This window comes from Cupressus sempervirens, chromosome 1 (genome assembly GCF_028749045.1).
Source record: "Cupressus sempervirens isolate cs-2001-9-10 chromosome 1, ASM2874904v1, whole genome shotgun sequence".
Taxonomy (NCBI): Eukaryota; Viridiplantae; Streptophyta; class Pinopsida; order Cupressales; family Cupressaceae; genus Cupressus; species Cupressus sempervirens.
The window spans coordinates 822,704,943-822,727,485 of record NC_143118.1 but is presented as its reverse complement, the minus strand read 5'-3'; the positions used below and the strand labels follow the sequence as shown (position 1 = coordinate 822,727,485).

General features: G+C 32.8%; 1 pseudogene; it reads right to left on the bottom strand.

The window, feature by feature from the left end:
* Positions 1-17,544: 17,544 nt before the first annotated feature.
* Positions 17,545-21,854, bottom strand: LOC149580399 (pre-mRNA-splicing factor ATP-dependent RNA helicase DEAH1-like; annotated as a pseudogene).
* Between the last annotated feature and the right edge of the window lie 689 nt (positions 21,855-22,543).

Here is a 22,543-nt window from a genome sequence, read left to right as displayed (position 1 = left end):
TGAACACCACTATATGAAAATTATGCATTTTATCCCACAAGAACTTTAGCGCTTGAACAACTACTTTTGAAGTTTACTAAAAATGAATAGAGCATAACATTTATATAGAAAAGAGATAACAAAATTTCATTAAAATATAGAATATGCCCTATTGTGTGTGTTGACTATGGATGTCCATTTTCTTTGCTCTGTAAGATGACCTGTAACATTTAACTATGAGAAAATCTAAAATAAAATGTTTCTAGAACTATGTATTCTACTTGGCATTTGCTAATAAAAATAGTTATAAGAAAGATCTCTTTCTCATTGTTCTATGAAATTCTACATAAATATCCTTAGTATTTTGTCATTCTTAACTTTCCAAGTTGGATTAGATAGATTGTTAAAGATGTGACTCCATGTCTAAGCTTTTCTTAAAGAATAGACTCCCAAACATTGATTTAAAGACAATTTTGTCACATGGTCAATCTATAATGTAGCATCCTCACATAATTTTATAAATTTAACTCAATAAAATTTGAAGTCCATGAAGAAAACTAGAAAATAGTATTATATCTATCTCATTGTACTAAAAACTATGCATAAATATCTTTTAGTATTCTGCATTTCTTCCCTTCCCAAAATGGATGAGATAGATTGACACAGATGTGACTCCATGTCTAAAATTTTAGTCGATGACTAGACTCTCAAGCATGAAACTAAAAACAAAATTTTTTGTAAAGTGTGAATCTATAATGTAGCATCCTTACATAATTCTATAGATTTATGCCAATAAAATTTGTTGTTCATGAAGCTAACTAGAAAATAGTAAAATGACCATGTCCATGCTTGGAATTCATGATAACCACAATTTCAACAACAAAGACCAAATGAAGAACTCGCCTATAAAATACTAGCCAGACAAATTTGAAATATCAATTGAACAGAAATATTTTGCTATCTTCATTTATATTTTATAGTATCCTCCTTCCAAGTAAGCAAGTGCTTAAATACCTTTGATTGGGCAAGTTCAACTTGTAGAGATGAATGCAGAGAAGATGACTCAAATCTTTCTAACTACTAAATATGATTGCTATAATAAAGTAAATTGGAATCAAATCTAGTATATGATAACTAGCATACAATCAAAAGCATTCTTTGGATAATTATATTTGATATTAAGATAATTAACCAAAAAAACCTTGATATCAAGCATACAACTAAAAATAGCCAATAATTTTGAGTATTCATTTGCACATAATCAAATAATCAACCATAATCTATAGTTTCTATCAAGTTATGGAATTCTCTATACAAATGAAAAGTCTAGATGTGACAAAAATGCATAAGAGAATCCATATAGGAGATAATCTAGATAGCATCTCATAGATTTGACCAAAAAAACAAAATGGTGCTCTTCAGATTTTCCTATCGATGTCTTATAAAAAATTCCAAGACTCATTAGTTTCTCCTTGTTGAATTTATCTAAAGACTGAAGGTTTTATATGTAGAAAATTTCTAATGCCTAAAAGTCTCTAAAGCAGAAAGCACATTATTTAAGTTTTTGTTGAACCTAATTAACCACTTTGAAATATTGAATCATCCTGATGATGAATTATGTAGTTTGATTTAAAACATTGATTTGAAAAAGTCCACACTATTTCAAGTTGTAAAAGAAGTGTGCTAATTAAAAATTAGATACTAGAAAAGCCATCTAACCTACAACTAGTGAAGTGACCAGAAGGCTACAAGTCTTGTTTGTAAAGGACATTTTCTTCTTTCTTAACAAAAATGAATCTACACTTTGCATACCAAAGCATTACATAGATCAATATAGTATAATAATTGCATGCACATATTCCTAAATATAAAACAACACCAATCATACATTGCTATGAATGCATCTTAAAGTTCAATAACTAAAAAGAAATTATTTTCTAGTTACTAACTTCTACTTCATAATGTACATGAGATTGGTGTGTACCATTGACGAGCTTTTCTTCCTTGTCAAAAATATTGGCAGGGATGTATGCGTATTTTTTTCAAATGTTGCATTTGAGAAGGAAGATTACTGACACCCCCTTTGCTTCAAAATAAGCCAAAGCTTTTTTATTATACTCCATGGCACCCTACAATGAAGTAAGAACTAGAATGATTAGTTTTAGATGAGCATGTTCTCTTTCTCCTCTACAAAAATCAAAATCACCCTAAGCCCAGAACATTAGGTAAAATTTATGTGCACTTGAATATATATTTACAACAAAATAGAACACTAAGAACATTAAACCCTAACAAGGGAAAAATGATAAAATAACCATTCTACAAAATAATTGCAGATGGAACTAATACAAAAAAAGTGTCATGATTTTATAGATAAGGTATTATTCCTTCTAGAACCGCCTTATAAAATCTTTTATGCTTAACTTCAAGTCTCACAAGATCAAGATTATCCACTCAGACAATGTTGTTAGCAAATTTTTATGTATTAGAAATGCTTTAGAATAACTAAGAGGGGGGTGAATTAATTATTCAAGGTCCAAATGTCCTAATAATTTTTTTTCACTAAGTATAGTGAGCCCATTAAAATAATCATGCATTGAAGCTATACATTCATCCTACTTAGCAAGTTACTATAAAATCAACATGCAAGAATAACACATGAAGAATCAACACATAACAAAATGATTTACGTGGAAACCCAATTTGGGAAAAACCACTAGTAACATGCTACTCAATTCTCACTCTTCTAAAGTGATGCCCTATGAAAGGCCTTCCCTATTAAAGGCTACACCACACTATTAAATATGACCTAGTTAGAGGATTTAACCACCTTATTAGAAGTGGACTTGGTTAGAGGATTTTAGAACATTCACTTGGAATGCCACCCTATTTAAGGATTTACAAATGGCTATTAAACCAACCTAAGTCCATAGGATTTTACCCTAACTGATACAATTGTTATAGAGTAACAACAAGGGTTTTTAACTTGATACAACTCACAACTTAACTTGCAAATTTTAGATCTTAGTTCAACTCTCAAATTTGCCTAGCTTTCAATCTCTGTAGCCCTCACAAATTTCACTCCTTTCAAGCTTCATCTCCTTGAGTCTCCATGCTAAATGTACTAGTGCAATCTCCTCTATCATCACCTATCAAAGCAGAGTCTTTGTACTCTATTCCTTCTTCTCTCTCAATACCTTCACCTTTACATCCAACCAACCACTTCACAACTTGGCACCCTAACAACTCTATCATCTTGACCTATAACTCCTTAAATAGAAGTCTAGAATACTTTTCTTGCTCTTGATCTTCCTACTTTTAATTTTAGCTTGAATGGATTAGGTAGGATTCAATGAATCTACCCCTTATCTTGTTTCTACTAGAAACATCATGAAGAATCCTCCCAAATTTTCCAAAATAATGGTTTACCTAAAATTTTGTGCCACTAGATCATCATCCTTATCCTCTATCTAGTTTACAAAATTCAAGGTAACAAAATTTGTTGGATTGGATTTGGAAAATCTTTGACTTTTCCAATAATGCAGCAGCTTGACACTATTGAAATTTTGATGCTCGAGACATACTGCGTTACTCGGCACCAACTACATTTTACTAATGCTTGGCACCTACTATAGATTCACTTGGCATCAACTAAGTTTTTACTAATACTTGACAAATTTTACTTCCTTGATACTTAAGGTTGCTTGGATCCTTTTGTTTCACTTGGCACACACTAGATTTTGCATTTGCTCAACACTAACTAAAAATTTGCTTGACATGAACTAGTTTTCTCAGCACTCACTAATGAACTTAGTCAAGATTTGTAGATAGCTTTGTTAAAACTTATTCTTCTAGAGTTTCTAAGTGTATCCAAACTCTTTATTTATTAATACATCATTTCACAATTGTCTGAACTAATCCTTGTACTTCATTACAAAACCATAACTCAACATTTCCCTTAGGTACTTTTGTTACATCTTATTGATTAAATCCTCTTCATCAATTGACTAAGTGATAGTATTTGAATCTTATAAGCAATTTTTATTCCAAAAAAAATAAGTTTGACATCAGTGAAGAAAAAATGATTGAAAACATTCTTTATCGACAATCTCCCTCTTTGCAAACAATCTCTCTTCTTCAATAATGATCTTTTCAATCAGATTCCAACAATCTCCCTCTTTGGCATTGATGCCAAACCAAACTGATCAACCAAGTTATCAAAATGCTAACTAGGTTAAAATAGTAAATCAAATGCCAAAAAGAAAACTTTATCAAGCAATATAAACTAGCTTGTGTCTCCCTCTAAATCTTGTAAGTAACTCCCTCTTTCAAAGTATTAAGGTTATTTCTTTTGTTGATACATTGTCTTCTATTCTCTCTCGGATTGATTCTTGTTTGCATTGTTTTCTACCTTTGAGCTTCTATTTCTTTTCTTGTTTTTAGCTATTTTCCTTTTAGACATTTCTCTGCTATTTCTTCTTTCATATCTGATCAGTTTCTATATATCTCGTTCTTTTCTATAGCTTACCATTTTGATCAATTTTAATCTTCCTCTTAATTTTTATTTCTCCCTTTGTCCATTTGACTCTATAGATTTGAAGATTTGATTAGATGAGTTTTTTCTATTTCAATATCATGTGCTTTTGAAGATTTGATCAGATCATTTTCTATTATTTTGATATCATCTACTTTGGTTAGTTTAGCTACTTCTCCCTCTTTGAAAAAAATGCTAAAGACATACTATTTCAACATCTCATCATGCAAGTATAGAATTTTCGGGCACTCTAATTTCTCCCCCTATCACCTTGCTTGTGACTTTTTTGGAATTTCAGTACTTTGATTACTTGAGGCAAGAACCTAAAGTAAGTATCCTCTACATCAATTTATAACATTTCAACAATCAACTCTTTTGATGTAGGGCAATATGACTGCTATTCAAATAGCCTTGGACAGGGGTATCACCCCTAACTTACCTCTAAGAAACTCAAATGCATCTTTAGGTAAAGCTTTTGTGAATTTGTCAGTAATTTTTTCCTTTGAACTAATGTATTCCATCCTCACTTGCTTGTCTTCCACCAATTCTCTTACATAGTTATATTTAATTACAATGTGCTTTGTTTTGGCATGCATCATAGGATTCTTTGATATGTTGATGCCACTTGTGTTATCACAATAGAGTATCATAGGTTCAGTTACCTTTTCCATCATACCATGCAATAGGTGCTTGATCCATACAATATTGGTGCACTTGATAGTAGTAGCAACATACTTAGCTTCTACTATGGACTATGAGGTACAACTTTTCTTATTGCTAGTCTAAGTGACCAATCTTTTACCTAAAAAAAGTGCTCCTCCATTAGTGCTTTTTCTATCATCAATATTGCCTTCCCAATCTACATCAGTGTAGGCTCTCAATTCAAACTTTTTAGTCCTTTTGTAGTATAATCCACAGTCATTAGTTCTTTTTAGATACCTGAATATTCTTTTTACTACCATAAGATTTTTTTTCTCTTGGGATTGTAGAAAATATTGCCACTATTCCAGTAGCTAATGCAATGTCTAGTCTAGTATGCACAACATACTGCAACTTTCCAATCATTGATATATACATTGTCTGATTTACTTCAACTGACTCATCATTCTTGGATAACTTATGTCTTGTTACCATTGGTGTACTAACTAGTTTTGAATCTTCTAGGCCAAATGTCTTGAGTATCTCCTTGATATATTTTGATTGGGTCAAAAATATGCCATGTTTCAATTGATCTACTTACAATCCAATAAAATTTTTGATTTCTCCAAACATTGATATCTCAAACTCATGTTTCATTTGATCAGCAAAACCTTTGCATAGGGTCAAAATGTCTTTACCTTTTTCTACCTTGATGTACAGATTGTTGTTGTCATCTATTCTCCAAAATCCTATCTTTACAAGATATTTGTGCAATCTCTCATACCATGCTCTGGGTGCTTGCTTCAAACCATAGAGTGCTTTATGTAGTTTACAAACCATATCCTTGTCATTGTCATCAACAAATCCTTCTAGTTGTTCTATATAAATTTTATCTTCTAGTATACCATTCACAAAAGTAGACTTTACATCCATTTGGTAAAATTTGAACCTTGTAAGAAGCATAAGCAAGTAGTGTTTTTACTCCTTCCATCCTTGCAATAGGGTAAATGTTTCCTCATAGTCTAGTCCTTCTTCTTGTACATAACCTTTGCAGACTAGTTTAGCTTTATTTCTTGTGATCTCACCATTCCCATCTAGCTTGTTCCTAAATGACCATTTCATAGCAATTGCATTCTTATCAGATGGTCTTGGAACTAAAGTCTAGGTTTTGTTCATCTCTATCTGATCTATCTCTTCTTCCATAGCTTTGTGCCAATTCTCATCTTGTAGTGCATCTTTCATAGTTTTGAGTTCAATCTTGCTGAGTAGACATGATTCTTTTCTTAGTCTATTCCTTGTCATTGGTCTAGCTTCCTTGTCACCTATGATTTGTTCTGCAGGGTGATGTCTTCTCACATACTTGGATAATCTTGGTTCTCTCCTCATTTCCATATTTGGTCATTCAACTTCAGAGTCACTGTGCAAATCTCTCTCTAGTATTTCATCATCTCTTTCATGTGTACTAATTTTAGAATCATAATGTGCATTATCTTCATTCTACAACTCAACTTCTGAATGCAGCTTGACATTCATGGGTTGTGACTTGGCTAATACTAAAACTTGTTTCTGATTCCCAACTTGATTAGCAACATCTTTTTCATCAGGAATTCCTTCATAGAAGTATACAAAGGATTTGTATTCTTCTAGTTTCTTGGTTTCATCAACTTGATTTTTTGCATGCTCATCAAAATTTACATTTGCAGTCTCAACTATTTTGTTAGTGTTAGTATTCAAATACTTATATGCTTTACTTCTAGTGGAGTATCCAACAAATATGCCTTCATCACTCTTTGCACCAAACTTTCCACTTCTAGTATCTTTATGAATATAGCATCTACAACCAAATACTTTGACATGTTTTACATTGGGTGAGTGACCATACCATAATTTAAAAGGTGTTTCATTTGTACCTTTGTTGACTTGTACATGATTCAAGGTGTAGATAGTTATACTTACAACTTCTCTCCAGTACTTTGGAGCAACATTTTTCTCCATCATTAATGTTTTGGCATAGTCTATCACTGATCTATTCCTTCTTTCTACAATGTCATTCTATGATGGAGTTCTAGGTGCTAATGTTTGTCTCTTGATTCCTTTGTCATTGCAAAATGTATCAAACTGTTTTGATATGAACTCTCCTCCTCTATCTAATATTAGGCACTTCAAACTCTTTTTTGTTTCCTTCTCAACCCTAGAAAAATACCACTTAAACATTTTAAATGCATCATATTGTTGCTTTAAAAACATGGTAGTCATCAGCCTAGAGTAGTCATCCATGAATAGCATTATGTATCTATCTCCTTTGTAGCTTTGCACTTCTATTGGGCCACATAAATCTATATGGGTTAACTCTAGTACTTCTTTGGAAGTGTAGTTTTTTCTTTTGAAACTTGACTTGGTCATCTTTCCCAATTGACATTGTTTGCACATTGTATTTTTAGGCTTCTTTAGTTTAGGAAAACCTCTAAATTTCTTCATTTTGCTGATGCTAATTAGATTATCAAAGTTGACATGACATAGTCTTTAATGCCATAGCCTTTTATGCCATATCCACACATCATCAAATATAACCACAAAATATGATGCATCTTCCATATCTAGGTAAAATAGATTACTCCTAGTTTGTTCTCATTTTCCTATAAAATTTCATAGTATCATAGATTTTGACAGTTTTGTTTCCAAATTTGACTTTGCATCCTACATTGCCTAACTATGATACACTCAACAAATTGTAGTTTAGTCCTTCAACATAGTATGCATTATCACATGAAATTTTCTCTCTAAGTTTAATAGAACCTTTTCCTTTGATTAGACACCGAGCATCATTTCCAAATCTAACACTATTTCCATCATATTGAGTAAGGTTAATAAACTTACTTTTGTCTCCTGTCATGTGATGTGAGCATCCATTGTCTATGATCCATTTGTCATTCTTGTTCACACAGGTTACTAGTGTTGTTTCTTCATCTTCATTTGAATCATCCTTCATGGCTACATAGACTATCTCATCATTCTTTTCATCAGAATCCTCTTCAACAATGTAACACTTTTTTTCCTTATGTTTGTAATCTATACTATCATCCTCTCTTCTATTGTTATCCTTGTTACCTTCTCTACAGTTCTTCTTCTATGTGCATCTTGCAGCAATATGTCCTACTTCATTGCAATTAAAACATATAATTTGTAGCTTACCTTTGAATTTACCTTTGCCACTATGAAATCTTCTGGCTAGTAGTGCTTCCAACTATTGCATATCTTCTTCATATATGCTACCGTCACTAGATGCATACTTTACTTTTTTCTTCTTCTTCTTCAATTTCACCTCCTTAGTATCTTTCATTGATAGCTTGGCCTTGAAAGTAGATTCAAGATTCTCAAGTCTCTAGTTATCAAAGTTGGACAACTCAAATGCAATGAGTCTTCCTGCTATACCTTCATGAGTTAGCTAGTTTCCTAGAACACACATTAATTCTTGTATGGCTGAAACTCTAATAGCATAGATGGGGAGAAAGGTTCTTAATAATTTTCTATTAATAGTATCATCATCTAAATGACCACCCAAACTTATTATTGTACTTACTACTTCTTTCATTCTTGAGGCATATTGAGCAGCATTCTCACTTTCATCCATTTTCATGTCCTCAAACTTTCCTTTGAGGCTTTCTCTTTTTTCTCTTTGAACATTTTGATCTCCTCCATAAATATTAGTCAAGGTTTTCCACATCTTGAATGTAGAGTCAGATCCCTTGATGTTATCAAATTCAGCCTAATTGAAGGCAGAGGCAATCTCCAACATTGCCTGATTGTGCTCTTTCTTTTTCTTCATATCTTCCATAGTGGGAATAGTTGGATCAACATGTTCTACTTCTATTGAGGTTTTTGCATGATCACTTATTGATCCAAGGAGTAGCTTCATTAACCTTTTCCATGTAGTGAATTTGTCTCTGTTGAGCTTGGGAACTTCTCTCTTGGAGATCTTGATCTTCTTACTTCTAGTACCTTTAAACCAAATCAATAGATGGATCTAATATCAATTTTTAGAAATGCTTTAGAATAACTAAGAGGGGGGTAAATCAAATTTTCAAGGTCCAAATGTCCTAATAAAACTTTTTTCACTAAGTATAGTGAGCCCATCAAACTAATCATGCATCCAAGCTATACATTCATCCTACTTAGCAAGTTACTCTAAAATCAACATGCAAGAATAACACATGAAAAATCAACACATAACATAGTGATTTATGTGAAAATCCAATTTGAGAAAAACCACCAGTAACATGCTACTCAATTCTCACTCTTCTAAAGTGATGCCCTATGAAAGGCCTACCTTGTTAAAGGCTACAACACACTATTAAATGTGACCTGGTTAGATCATATAACCACCCTATTAGAAGTGGTCCTAGTTAGAGGACTTTAGACCATTCACATGGAATGCCACCTTATTAAAGGATTTACAAATGGCTATTAAACCAACCTAAGTCCATAAGATTTTACCCTAACTTATACAATTTTTTGATTGTAACAACAAGGTCTTTTGACCTAGTATAACTTAGAACTTAACTTGCAAATTGTAGATCTTAGTTCAACTCTCAAATTTTCCTGACTTTCAATCTTTATAGCTCTAACAACTTGTCCTCCTTTCAAGCTTCATCTCCTTGAGTCTCCATGCTCAATGTACTAGTGCAATCTCCTTTGTGGTCACCTATCAAAGTAGAGTCTCTATACTTTGTTCCTTCTTCTCTCTTGATGCCTTCACCTTGACATCCAACCATCCACTTTGCAACTTGGAACAAAAACAACTCTAGCTTCTTGACTTGTAACTCCTTAAATAGAAGTCTATAATACTTTTCCCACTCTGAATCTTCCTAACTTTAATTTTAGTTTGAATGGATTAGGTAGGATTCAATGAATCTATCCTTTATCTTATTTTTTCTAGAAACATCATGAAGAATCCTCCTAAATTTTCTCAAAAAATGGTTTACCTAAAATTTTGTGCCTCCAACTCATCATCCTTATCCTCCATCTGGTTCACCAAAATTTAAGGTAACAAAATTTGTTAGCTTAGATTTGGAAAATCTTTGACTTTTCCAATGATGTAGTAGCTCGACACATATTATGTTACTCAACACCAACTACATTTTATTGATGCTCAACACCTACTATAGATTCACTCAACATCAAATAAGTTTTTACTGATGCTTGACACCTATTACCTACTTAGCACTTAAATTTTCTTGGCTCCTATTTCATTTGGCACACACTAGATTTTGCATTTTCTCGACACTAACTAAAAATTTTCCCGGCATGAACTAGCTTGCTCAGTACTCACTAATGAACTTAGTCAAGCTTCACAAATAGCTTTGTTACAACTTATTCTTCCAGAGTTTCTAAGTGTAGCCAACCTCTATATATTATCAATACATCATTTCACCATTGTCTTAACTGATCCTTGCACTTCATTACAAAATTATAACTCATTGTTACATCTTATTGATTAAATCCTCTTCATTAATAACTATGTGATAGTACTTGGATCTTATAAGCAATTGTCATTCTAGCAAATAGTAGGTATGACATCAGTGACAAAAAATTCTTTATCAACAATCTTCCTCTTTGCAAACAATCTTTCTTCTTCAATAATGATATTTTCAATCAGATTCCAACATTATGTGTCTCCATGATCACTTTAATAGGCTAGGCTTATTTTGGCTTAGTTGAAAAATGAAAACTGATATCTAAATGTGTTTATTATCTGTATGAATTTCTACTTAGTCTCTTCAATGTGCACAATATTATAAGTAGTTTCCTGTAGGTTATTCATCTCTTAATTGGCTTCAAGATTTCATTAGTGAGCATGGTTCACTACACTCATTGCACATTGTATATGAAAATTAAAGGCCAACCCTTGCTTAGGAATTGAGTCTATTAAAAAATTTTACTCCTTGTTAAACCAACTATTTTTCCTTCTATAGAATATCATCAATGCATCTTATTGGAATCATCCACAACAAATTGGATAGGAAATAACTTATAAGTGAATAAATTGTAATGAATATATATTTGAAGATTTAGCAGTGGCTAAAGAGAGAATTGTAAGGAAACTTGGCAAAAAAAGAATGTAACCATTTCCACATAACCCATAATAGATTTGAAATAAACACGGAATTAAAATCCACATGCAAGAGAATAGACAACATACCCAAAAAATTGTGACACGAGATATATCTTGGGAAACCCTCATTGAGGGAAAAATCCAGCCTCCAAAAGCATCCATCATCATGTATTATTCAGCAAAAAACACCATTGCAATACAACCATGGAAGCCTTCGTGGCCATAGCCCCAACCGAGAAAACTATGTGAACAAGCATGAATCCACACATCCCTGCCATGCTTCCAACCTTCACAAATGCTCCCTTGGCTAACTTGTCAAGCCTTGTCCTGCTTGACTCTTGCCTTTTTTCTTTCTTGTCACTCTACAACAACTACCCTTGTGGCTGCTTATATAGTAGAAAGTCCCACAAAACCACCAAGTGGTATCATAAACCATGTGTTACCTAACCCACTGACCCCACATTTAATATTTGGCATTTAATTCTTTTCCCCAATATTAAATTATTACATGAAATATTTTCACAATGTTACAATACAACTCATCAAGAATATTCCATGGGAATCTTTACATGTTGCATGTTCATCTAGATGCAACATTACATAATAAAATAAAATAAATAAGATATAACAATATTATGCAATGTGTGCAACACCCATTATCTCAACAATCTCCCACATGTTGTATACATTGCATAGGGTCAATCCATAGCCACATAAATGAACAAAGGGAATGATCCCTCCTAACACATCCACCATCATGGATCAAAATACACCAAGTGCTCCATCTTAGTACCATAACAAAATCAAAGTATCTAGCATCTCAAACATGAATGATCTCATCTCCTATTATGACACTACTACTAGACATACATAGAAGTCATCCAAAGAGAAAGCCACCCAACTTGTTGCAATAAAAGATCATATAATCTTGTACCAACTAAAATGCCAAGCACAAAAAAATCTGATCCAAAAGTAATCACATGTATCTGTAGTTCTCAAAATATATCCATAGTTGAAATAGCACCCACAGAAAGGTGCCAAACCCATCCAACTATCCATACCTCTAAAGGTATACCAAGTGAATCTCATATCATCAACATATCCAATCTGTAACTTGAAATCACAAGCCTCAAAAGCAATACTTGCCACATATATACTAAGAAGCTCCCACTACAAAAGATATTGTCAAATCTATAACCAATCCACTCACAACATCTCAAAGAAGTGAATCCATGTAGTATCAAGGACATCCACAATACATAAACTCATATCTTGCAAGAACAACTCTCGTAACAAGTCTTCAACAGTTTTTCAAATTCTCCACAACCAATAGAGGAAAGAGATAAAGAAATAATGATTTCATCTCTCACATGACATACATGAGCACAAACTAGTGATCACAATCTCTGACCAATCTCAAATCTAATGTAAGCAAAACTGAAAAAACCATGCAAATCATAACCTATATCATGTCCTTCTACACACACCTCTAGATGTAAACTGTGTAAGTATGATCTCCTCCATAAAACACCAACAAGAAGCCTTAACAACACCTAAACCATACCATATAACTAATCATGGATGTAAGCCTCTCACAGGAAGATCAAACTCATAAACCCATTCCTAAACCAAGGAATATCCCCAATATAGAAAACCATCTCCCAAACTCAACCAGCATAACAACATATGCATATGGAGATAACCAATGCTAAACCATCTCTCAAATGAACCCTCCAGAACTAACTCATGTACCATAGCTCAAGATCCATATTTATGAAAAGCATAAATATAATGCACCTGAGAAAAAATAATGGGCTATACCTCTCAAGTAGCAAACCGCCAAGTAGACCGAGAGTGGGGAATGAGAATGCTCATCAAGATACCTAAGTCTCCCACCAAGACTCATCTAAGAACAATCTCCTCTCAAGTCCATATCAAGTGACTACCCCTCGAACTTTCTGCTGAAACCATCAACCGTCCCAACAAATACTTCTCTAATCCAAGAGAAATCAGCATCGCCACCATCTCTAAGTATCCATGAGCACCTGTAACCAATCAATCCATGCCAACTCCAAATGAAACATAGCAATATCATGAAGTATCCAGCTTAAGATCAATGTACTCAATACCAAGAAACTAAACCAAGATCAATGTCAAAGTTCCAACCATGGCCTCAGGAACATAAACATGACAATATGATCTAACCATTTCAACCAAAGAGATAACATGCTCCACATGGACATACTATAATGTATGTCACTACTCTAAATGCATATCAAGAGTATGCCATGACATAATAATGAAACCATCCTCATACCTAGGATAACATGCCAAATAAAAGCATAAATCACACCTTTACCAAGAACCATGTGAGTCCTCAAGATGCAACCATCTCTATACACCATGAAGAAAACCATCTCAACATACCATAAAGAACCATCTCCACACACCATAAAGATAACCAAGAACTCCATGAGTCCTCAAGATCTAACCACCTTCACACACCATGAAGATAATAAGTGCACCATGCAAATGTCAAAGATGCTTTTGCAACAACAAGATCTAAGACAAACCTCCAACATCTGCAAACACTCAATAAATATATCAATGCCAAAAAACTCCCACTCAACTATGGTACCAAGTCACCTATGACATCATAAAATCCATCTCCTACATAAAGATCCAAACCAAAACCAGGAACTAATCTTGCACTATCACCCCATCACTATCACAAGTTACCACTAAATTGTGTATCCAAGCTATCCATGACATCATGATAAAAAACCATCCTCTAACCATGAGAATCAACCAAGGCATCAAACCATCAAAGAACTCAAAGTGCACATTATGAGCTCCTCAAAAGAAACCAAATAATCATGATCCTCAACCAAGAAGATACACCACCATAACTAAATCAAAAAATTAAAGCTAATGGATATTAAGGATGTAACTGTATATCTAATCATGTCATGACAAAATCAATGACACCATGATCACATCCATGAACCGAGCATCTGGCTCTTAATATATCTAACCTGTTAGCATAAAATAGTCAACCACAATCCTCCACCATGACTGTACCTAGTAACATCATCTCATCCCTTCTACATGAAGAAAATAGTAAATCATGTGACTTAGGGAATAGACGACCCAAATCCAAGCCACCAATCTAAATATGCATCAATAATGAAAGATCAATGGGCAAAGACAACCCATAACCAAGCCATAAATACAACTTGTAAGTATAGACCACTTACACCACTACACAACTTGTAGATCCAACAAGTCATCATACATATCCAAACCAAACAATGATAACCATATCATCATGAGACCAAGCTGAAATATGAACTGAGTATACAATGACATTAAATCTTAAATCTCCAATGCCATAAACTCACCATATTACCATAGTAAAAAATATACCATAAACTATTTAGATAAATATATCAACAAATAAATCATGCCAAACTTGCACCAAATTTGAACCAATGTGTAGAGCTCTCCAAGAGCTTTTCATTGACTACTCAAAGTCCAAAATATGATTCTATATGCCCAAGTTATGCCCTAATTCGTGCTCAAAATAAACAACATCTAACTTTAGGGCTCTTAACACCTAACAAAATATCAAAATCATAGAACCAAACCTATATCATGTTGTAGTGCTTTGAATTAGCTTTCCAATGCCTATAAGAACTCTAAAATCTGATATCTTGAGAGAAAGTTATGGTCATTTTACTAAGACGGTCTTTTTACCATTTTCACTACAATTTTTTCATTTTTTATTTTTTCTATTATGAAAATTCTGACGGGATTAAATTTGATGGGGTTCATGGGCTAAAACCAAAAAACTCTTTCATTTCTTCTAAACATAGCCAAACTAGAGCATATTATTTATTAAAATTTATAAAAATGTCGACCCAGATCCAATGGTGAGGTCTATTTTTACCTAGGAGGTCATTTCTGCAAGCTACTCCCCACAACCCTCATTTTAAATGAAACATCCAAAAAAATCCTTTTGTCCAACAATTTCACATGCCCAAATCTTTTAACATTCCATCATAACAGCAAAACCAAAACTCTTAGATCTACAATAAATCACTCATATATATTGCCTTTTCTTTTATCCTCTCATGCATTCCCATGGATTCAATCTAGAGTTACAATAATAAAACTTGGCTCTGATACCACTTGTAAGGAAACTTGGCAACAAAGAATATAACCATTTCCACATAACCCATAATAGATTTGAAATAAACATGAAATTAAAATCCACATGCAAGAGAATACACAACATACCAAAAAAATTGTGACACAAGATATACCCTGGGAAACCCTCATTGAGGGAAAAACCCAGCCTCCAAAAGCATCCATCATCATGTATTATTCAGCAAAAAATACCATTGCAATACAACCATGGAAGCCTTCGTGGCCATAGCCGCAACCGAGCAAACTATGTGAACAAGCATGAATCCACACATCCCATGCCATGCTTTCAACCTTCACAAATGTTCCTTTGGCTAACTTGTCAAGCCTTGTCCTGCTTGACTCTTGCCTTTTTTCCTTCTTGTCACTCTACAACAACTACCCTTGTGGCTACTTATATAGTAGCAAGTCTCACAAAACCACCAAGTGGTATTACATAAACCATGTGCTACCTAATCCACTGACCCCATTAATATTGGGCATTTAATTCTTTTCCCCAATATTAAATTATTACATGAAATATTTTCACAATGTTACAATACAACTCATCAAGAATATTCCATGAGAATCTTTACATGTTGCACGTCCATCTAGATACAAGATTACATAATACAATAAAATTAATAAAATATAACAATATTATGCAATGTGTGCAACACCCATTATCTCAACAAGAATATACAATAATAAAATTGTAGACAATGCATGTTCCCTTATTCTACAAATATGCCCTGATGAGACTAAACAAAATCACTGGTTGATCCATAAGGGAGCCTAGAATCACCTTAAATAAATAGCTCATCCACATATTTTAAGTATCATTTTCTACTACTAAAACATTCCAAGGTTTTTGATCTCTATAGTTTCATTTTGAGTGACTCACAAAGTGCACCTTGACATCACTGCTTTTGATATACCAAAGTGGGGGTATTTCAAGGAAATCTAATAAATTTAACTGTCAAAATGATGAAATTTTAATTGATTAAAAATATTTTTAAAAAAAACTTTCAAAATGGTGCTAACATGTATTCAATTATTGATAAATAGATCAATGACATTTCTAACCCTCAGGCAATGTTTCCATAGGGAAACATACTTGGATCAAGTGACAACTCATAGGAAACTTTGGCAAAGATTAACCCTTCCAGAGAACTGACCCTTCCAAACATCAAATCCTCAAAAAGCAGTTGAAAAATTGAATGAGAAGAAGATTTCACAAGAAAGTCCGTCTCAAAACAATAGTTCCCATGCTCCACTTAAATGCAAACATTGTAAACAAACCAAAAAGCTCTATAGTTTTATCTTATTCAAGGCTTCAATTCACTACAAGAAATTTTAAAATTATAAAAATCTTAAGTTGTTTTATTGGTTTTCAATTAAGTGAAATTGTGAAATTAATACTACAAGTGTTGAAAAAATGTACTTTCATTTGAAAAAACACATGCATGGAATAATATGATTGAGTTGTGAACAAATATAGCTTCATTTGAAGATAATTTAAGTCAAATCATCTATTAGGGATTCTAAAATCTAGTAGTTTGTTGTATGACCTTTAAATCATTTAACATTTCATTCCAAAGTAGTCCTTCCCCTTTTCTCTATCAAAGTTAGTTTTAGGTGACCTCAAGGAGAGCCAACCCATAATCTAGAAATTCTCTTTCATTATATGCAACCCACAGGCTCAAAAATATTTCAATGTTTCATCAAATTGCCCAAATTTAATGTTTTCCATCAAGATACAATCCTTGTTACAACAAGTGCCACACCAAAATATTTGAAAATAAAGTGTCATACTTGGTACATTAGATTCAAAAGGGAGCACTAATTAAGATATAATCATATCTAAAAAGGCTAAATCATGTCAAAATAGGAAAAAATAAATATGCAAAAGTGAAAAAAATTAGATATTTAGAGAATTGGAGGTAGCATTTTCTAATAAGATATCTATAGAATCTATGATCTATCCTGGTTAGCATTAGGTGTTTTGTTTTTTCATTTAATATCAATTAGATTTCTAAACCTTCATCCCACAACAATTGAAATCAAACAATTAGGAAGTCATTCAACTCATTTTTTAGAATATCACATACGTAAATATGCAAGGAATAAGAAATTTCTTAACTTTAAATACCTTCATTAATGCTATATGATCTCCTACATTTCCTATGTGGAAATTCATCCAAGCATTATCTACATCCACTTGCTTATCCTTTGGACAATAAAATATTGAGCTTCCCACTAATATCATGGAAACACTTGTGATGATCTCTTCTGAACATTTATATTTATCTAATGAGTATATCATTTTGGATAGCATAGAATCCAAGGGGAACTTTGCCATTTGCCATCCTAATTTTTTTAACTCACCCTTATCATTCAGGGCACCAAGAACATAAAGCTACTCAAGTGCTCTTATTAATGTTTCTGCTAGAGGAGGAACCATGAAATCAAAATTTATGAGGTCATGAATACCTAAACTTTTGACCATGAGCACAACATTAGATAAATTTGTCCATTTTATTTTTGGAATTGTATTTTCCTCCATTTCATTTTGATGCAACCAAGTAGTGTACAATTGAAAGCATTTACTTGGTCCTATTCTTCCTACTTTACCTGATCTCTACAAGGTAGATGCCTTTGAAATTGGAGTCACAATCAATTATTCCATTCCTAAATGGGGATTATAAAATTTCTATTCACAAAATTTTGGATCAATAACAGACTTTATTCCATCTATAGTCAAAGAAGTTTAAGCTATATTTCTTGCCAGTATAACTTGGCAAGCTCGTTCTATTGTTCAAATATTTTTGTTTGCATATCTGATGGGAGATTAGCATATATGGGATGTATGATCATTTCATATATTTTTGTGCCCAGACCCCTACACCTACATTTTAATATTTCTTCTATTGCTTCAATCTCTTATTGCCCTATAAAAATACAATAACATCCCCTAGTTGTTCTATTACATGTATTTGTAATACAGTCACAATAGTAGCTTCCAAATATTATTCTTTAGGTGATTTTGTCTAATGGAGTTCAACTAGAAATCTCCTCCTTGGGATTTTGAAAATTAGAGCCATATCAAAGTATTCATTGAACCTTTATGCATCTAATGTTGCACTTGATATAAGAAATTTTACATCTCGATGAAAATAAGAAATATCCTACAAAACAAAGTAAAATTTATTTCAAGTTAGTTGTTCATGAAAGAATATTAGATCAATGAGCATTTCATTGAGTACATGACAAGTCTGAATTTCCTCCATTTATTGAATTCTACAAAGTTTCATACTTCTATATTTCATCATTTGTATCAATAAATTGAAAATTCATATATAATTAGCATACAAATGGTCACAACAACATATGACATTCAATTTCACTTACATTTACAAATATATGTCTCACAATGATTATTATGTTGAATAATAGGAAATAATAGAAACCAATGCATCAGGTTTGTGTGTGTGTGTGTGTGTGTGTGTGTGTGTGTGTGTGAGAGAGAGAGAGAGAGAGAGAGAGAGAGAGAGGTGGGGCAGGAGAGAGTAGGAAGTGGAGAGGTGTTAGAATGTAAGACTATTGTTCAACACTAACCATGAAAAAACATAAAAAGAAAATAAAGGCTTGCACACACCAAAAGGACAATACCTCGACTAATCCAAATAATACATTTGTCAAAATAGTTCTCTCATGAGCCTCGTCAACCATCATAACACTATAAATATAGCATGTAGTTGAAAAAGATGTTACTTCTGACAATATTTGGACAAACAAATATGTGACCTGCTGAATAAAAGCATGTGAAATATAGTGTTCCTTCACATTCTAAAAAAACTTGTAGCTTGCTAAATCGAGTTCATAGAAGAATTTTGGGAGTAGTATCCCATCAGTTATGTATTTAAGAATTATTTTCTTAGATGTGCAGTCTTTAAACTGAATTGCATAGCCAACCTATAAAATAATGCACACTAAACATATCAAACCAAAATATGATGGAATGCACAAAATATTATAGATAATTCTCTTTTAGCTAGGCTATTGAGGATCTTAAAAGACATCATCTTCATTTTGTTAGTAAGTACATCAAATAGAAATCATAAAGGACCTTTAAATCATTTAACATTTCATTCCAAATTAGTTCTTCCCCTTTTCTCTATCAAAGTTAGTTTTAGGTGATCTCAAGGGGAGCCAACCCATAATCTAGAAAGTCTCTTTCATTATATGCAACCCACAGGCTCAAAAATATTTCAATGTTTCATTAGATTGCCCAGATTTAAAGTTTCCCATCAAGATCCAATCCTTATTACAAGAAGCACCACACCAAAATATTTGAAAATAAAGTGTCATACTTGGTATGTTAGATTCAAATGGGAGCACTAATTAAAGATAGAATCATATCTAAAAAGGTTTAGATAACCCTTGATTAAATCAAACCACTAAGGTTCACATAATAAACAAAGATTTCATGTTCTGACATGTACATTATATGACATTCCACATATTGATAATAAAACTCCTCTCATTAATATTCTAAAGACAAATATATTATTGAAGGAAGTATGATGCAAATTTAAAATATTACTTTAGCAATGATGAGTGAACATAATTTTATGGAGATAAGTGTTAATACAAGTGAGCTATAAGGTGAATGCAAAAATTAATTCATAAAATGAATTAACATTAATGAAAAATTATATACGGTTGCAAGTAAATATGAAAACTAAAGAGAGGAAGAATTAAATGGGTTTTCTGGAAGCTTCCTTAGGGAATTATGAAAGGGCTTATTCAGAGCTCATTTGCAAATATTAGGCTTATTTTTATTTCTCTTGAGAATCTTTAGAACTTATTTTTATTTCTCTTGAGAATCTTTAGAACTTTTACTTGCACTTACAATAAATCTAAGGATGGGAAACCTTGGAGTTTCTCGGTGATGTAGGCATAAACCCAAATCCATCTTTGGTTTCGATTCATCTAGAATTCTCCATTGTGATTCATTATCAGATTAATGGAAGTTTAAACAAGAAATTTTTCTTGGGGGTATGATAGCTTGGACAAAAAAATTTTGGAAGGTAACACCATTTTTTGGAAGGGTTTTATTATTATGTGATTTTTAACATTTGTCATCATTTGGATTTGTGTTTTAGACTTGGAAATTTGTATATCAAACCTCACTTTAGAGGGTTTTGGATTTGTTTGAGCAATGACTTGATACAATTTCATTGCTAAGTTGAAAAAAGAATTTGAGCACTAACATAGGATACCTAGCACTGACCTTTCAAGGTAATTGAGGAAGTCATTTCATACATTTGGGATAGCCTCATCCTTGTTTCATATCTACCATAAAATTAAAGTTCATATTTAGAAACAAGAATCCATACCTTATTTATTGGTATTTTATGCGTCATAAGATTGAAGCCAAACATTAGGTATGTCATTATATTGAAACACATTTAAATCAACAAGAAAACCTTGCTAGTCAAAACTATATTAGATTTTTTATTTTAGTTCTAGTCCATATATTTGTTGTCATATCTTATGTTAAATGTTTTCATAATTGCTTCATATCATGAAAAAAATATATTTGCATTGAGAACTCATAAAAACCAAACCAAAGCACTCAAAAAAAGAACACTTGGATGATTTAGACCAAATATTAGAAAAACAGGGCAAAATAGGGATTTGAAACTACACTTTTCCTTAGTAGCACATTTGTGTCCTAGGGCTCAAGGCTCCTTGCAAGTGAAGCACTATTTCTTCCTTCTCAAGCCATTCAATTCTTCAACATCCTATCTAGAAGATGTTTTCTTACTTTGATTTATATCCTTGTGAAGTTTTTTGTTTCCTTCTTTCTTTGAAAGGGTTTTGATTGAGACTAGCTTCTCAAAGCAGTCAATTCCACCAGTCTTGCTTTCACCAAGGCTTCTTGTAATGATGAAAGACAAAAGCCTTAACCATCCCCTAATAGGAACCATGATTGCTTTATTGAAAAGAACTATCAATCTCCTCTTTATGACCAAAAGCCATCATCTAAAGTCTTTGAAATTCTATTTTGTATGTATCCAAAGAACCATGTTGCTTGAGCTATGTCAATGCTCTAAAATATAGTTTGAGATCCTTTTTATCAAACCTCTTGATCATTTTTTTGGTGAACACATCACATATGGAAATTAAACATGACCCAAGGTAACTAGACCATGGTATAATGACTCATGTGCTATGCCATCTTAGTGAAAAAGTTAAAAACATTACTGTTGCATACTATAACACAAGCTTAAGAGCCAAGTAGTTTTCTAGCTTCTAAAACCATGCTTTAGTTGTGCATTTTTCACTTATGTCAAACTGAGTTAAAGTAACCTTACCCAAGGCTTGCTGAAAGTCCATTTTCACTACTTGTACTATGCTCAACTCTTCCACCTCTTTTCCTCATCTACTTCAAATAAGCACTCAAAGATAAAAGGTTTTTGATCTCCTAAGAGTGTCATACTTTAGATAAGCATGTCTCACCTCATCAAAAAAATGGAATTAAACCTCCTAAACAACATGGACCTCTTCTCTATGAGGGAAAGAAGGTATTGGGGTCTAGGAATGAACCCTCACACTTCTATGAGTATGCATGACTATGCATCCATTATTACTTTGCTAGCTCATATAACTAATCTCCCCAACATGCATGATGTTACCATGTATTTTTTGAACTCACTAGAATGTTTTGGTTGAACTTAGAAAGCATTTGAATATCACATTTAACACTGCATCAAACCTTCCTTCACCTCATATTTTAGGACCAGTTGAATGAGCCCTCCCCTTGTTTCTTTCAACAATGTCTATAGGTGGTCTATGATGAGAAAAACTTGTAGTAATGTCACTCCTACAAACCAAACCCCCTTGGATTTTTCATTCAACTATAAATGGGTCTATTACCTCTCCTGAGGTTTTATATTTTTTTTTATCCCTCTAGTGCAGTACCTCATCTAGTCGTTCCTTATGTTCAACATTTAGAATATAATTAGTGTTTGAAGAGATTGAAAATTCTTTCCACATTTTTTTGTTGGAAATATAGGAGTAACTAG